At 34.7% G+C, this 3,215-nt stretch overlaps 1 long non-coding RNA gene across 1 annotated transcript; it reads left to right on the top strand.

The window, feature by feature from the left end:
- Positions 1–59: 59 nt before the first annotated feature.
- LOC111715902 (uncharacterized) lies at positions 60–1,415 on the top strand. The gene is made up of 3 exons (XR_002768338.1): positions 60–140; positions 384–441; positions 528–1,415. It is a non-coding gene; the product is annotated as an uncharacterized LOC111715902 (long non-coding RNA).
- The last annotated feature ends 1,800 nt before the right edge of the window (positions 1,416–3,215 follow it).

Here is a 3,215-nt window from a genome sequence, read left to right as displayed (position 1 = left end):
AAGTCTGAGTCCGGTCTAGTTTAAAAATAAACAATAAAGCCCAATATAAACAAGCAAACATTTCTCGTGTTCTTTCGTTAAACAAGCGGTTAATAGATTATACACAAAATAACAGGCTCTCCATTGTACTCTCCATCAAGGTAAGGAGGAGGGGGGAGGCAAGGGGGACAGTGCCCCATCATAGACTTCTTAAAATAGGACAGGTATTTTATCAAACAAGTGTTTTTATTTTAAGCGTTTAATGCCTACATAAATAAAAAAGTTATTTGATGTTTAGTAAATAAAAGCTTTATAAATAGTAAAATATATGTCTTTTAAAAATCTGAACAGAAAACACATGACGTTATTTGTCAGAAAAATGCAATTAAGATGTTTTAATTAAGTCCAGTGTCCAAGAGTGTACGGGGGCGGCCAGATATTTGACAAGTCCAGCTTTACAAGGTCAGAAAATTCAAAATTTAATTTAAGAAATTTGTATTTCTTTTTTGGTCACAGCATTCAGCAAAATCCAGGATACTCCGTTCCAGGTTTCCAGGATGCTCTGTTCCCGGTTTCCTGAATACTCTGTTCCCAGTATCCTGGCTACCTTGTTCCACGTATCCTGGATACCCTTTTCCAGTTTTCCTGGATACCCTGTTCCAGGTTTCCTGGATGTTCCAGGTTTCTTGGATACCCTGCTCCTGGTTTCCTGGATACACAGTTCCATGTTTCATTGATTTGCTGTTCCCAGTTTCCCGGGAATAGTGTTCCAGGTTTCCTGGTTACTCTGTTCCAGTTTTCCTGGATACAGTGTTCCAGGTTTCCTGGATACCCTGTTCCCGGTTTCCTGGATATCCTGCTCCAGATTACCTGGATACCCTGTTCCAGGTTTCCTGGATACCCTGTTCCCGGTTTCTGGATACCCTGTTCCCGGTTTCCTGTATAACCTGCTCCAGATTACCTAGATACCCCATTCCAGGTTTCTTGGATACATAGTTCCAGGTTTCCTGGAAATCCTGTTCCAGGTTTCCTAAATACACTGTTCTAGGCTTCCTGGATACCCTGTTCCAGATTCCTAGAAACAGTGTTCCAGGTTTCTTGGATACATAGTTCCAGGTTTTCTGGATACAGTGTTCCAGGATTCCTACTCTCCCCACTCCCCCTTTCATGCTTATTATTGTGTGCATATATTTAGGTTTGGTCTGTTCATTTTTCAGACATGTTATTTTACTCGAATGCAGAGAAGTAAATTTAGTTTTAAAAACATCAGAAATAAGAGACGATTAAACGTCGGACCTATTTTTAATACATTTAGTTGGAAAGCTGGGGAAAAGATTTATGTCTGCTAAATATAGATTCAGGAAATAAGACCTTAAGTCAAAACTTTTAAATGTGAGAATATCACTAATCTACCTGATCCTGATCTTGATCTTGATATCCACTGAGGCAACTTTTTGCTTTTTTTAGGGGTAAGTGCTTTATACTTCAATTAAAAAAAAAGTGGATCGGTTTAGAAAAGAATTTATCGTTCTAAATTTGGTGTTATTTTTATAAAGTTTTTGAATATCTTTAAAATTGGGAATCAGCAAAAGAGTTAAGAAAATATGAGGATTCTTAGGCTTTAAATATATTAAGAAAAAATCCAAAATAACGAATCAGCGGCCTAAGCTTAGGGCTGTGTAAAGTTCCGTCAACGAAACGGAGGTTAACGGAAAAGTCTGTTAACGAATGACAAAAACCGTTAATTTTTAAACATTTAACAAAACGGATTAGCCGTTTTTGTAAAAAAAAATAACGGTTGATAACGAAAACGAAACAGATTACTTTGAAAAAACGGTGAATTTCTTTTGTTTTCTGCCAAAAATTGCATGAAACTTGTACGCGTTTAGATGTATTCAAATGTTGTCTTCTGTGTTCACAACCATAAACGATTTCATAAACCGTTAAGGAAATTTTTTAGTAACGGCTTTGCTGTTAAGAATTTCTTTAACCGTTAACGAACTTTTTTTCGCTTTTCCAACCCTTAACGCCGTTACTTCTGCAAAAACCGTACTATTAATGGGTGGAGCCGTTCAGGATTGTTGAAAATTTTGCGTTATTGTCGTTGATAAAACTGAGATCTGTAACTAACGGTTACTTAGAAAAAACCCCCGGAAAATACCGTTAATGAAACAAAGTTTTTGTCTTACCCTCTAGAACTAACGGCTATTTTTTATTTAAAAGGGTTGGAACTAACCGTTAATAAAATGGCTTGAAAAAGTTGTAATGTGTATAGCCCTACCTAAGCTATTTAAAATACAGATATTATAGATATTTTGATGCTGGAAACCTAAATATCTAGCTAATCTAACTTCTATAAATACTCTACGCTAAAAACTTAAATCATTTAGCAGATTTTTTGGGGGATTTTGTGTCAGCTGAGGGTCTGAATCTATGTATTGCCGTGGGGGGGGGGGGGATAACATGTTAAAATTTTAGTTTTTAATAAATCACAAGATATGACATTTGTCTATATTTACAAAGGACATACAGAGGCAATGTAGAAAATTGTTAGAATTCAACAGGTTTCCTCATTGCTACTTATAGGACATTGTCAACTGAAGGGTCACTTAAAATTACGTGTATAGTCCCTTTTGTTTTGCTTTTAAATTGATTGAATTATAAAATGAATAAACTAGGCCCTCTTTCAACAATCAACTGTCCATTTCAAAGTCTTAAAAATTCCCCACAGCATTTTTGAGCGGATTTCTTGCTTCTCATTTATTCTGTGGATTTATCTGTCCCAGCTTGAATTGTGAACAGAGTAGGGTTTAAAGAAACGAAAACTTTCGCGAAAATTTTCTTTTGTATTTTGCAAATTTTTTTCGCCAAATTTTGCATTTTTTTGAAAAACAATGTAAAAAAATTCGCGAAAAATTTCTAATTTTTCCCCATTTCGGGACACCATAGTACAGCAGCGCTTTAGAAATCCACGAGTCTTTTTTGTTGAACAGGTTAGAAGAGTTCCATTTTGAATTGGTCATGATCACTAACAATTTACAAATGATAAATATTATTTAGTTTCAAAAGTTTTGCGTTGTTTATTTATTTGCAATGTCAGCAAAAAACAAATTTATAATATTTTTTTAACAAATAAAATATATAATCGAATGCTTATTACATCTTTGCATTGATCTTTCATTTATCTATATCTCTCTATCTTTTGCATTTTTTTATTTTTTCTTTCTGTATATATT

This window comes from Eurytemora carolleeae, unplaced genomic scaffold, assembly GCF_000591075.1.
Source record: "Eurytemora carolleeae unplaced genomic scaffold, Eaff_2.0 scaffold1897, whole genome shotgun sequence".
NCBI lineage: Eukaryota > Metazoa > Arthropoda > Copepoda > Calanoida > Temoridae > Eurytemora > Eurytemora carolleeae.
The sequence above is the reverse complement of the archived record's forward strand: the minus strand, read 5'-3'. Positions and strand labels throughout refer to the sequence as shown.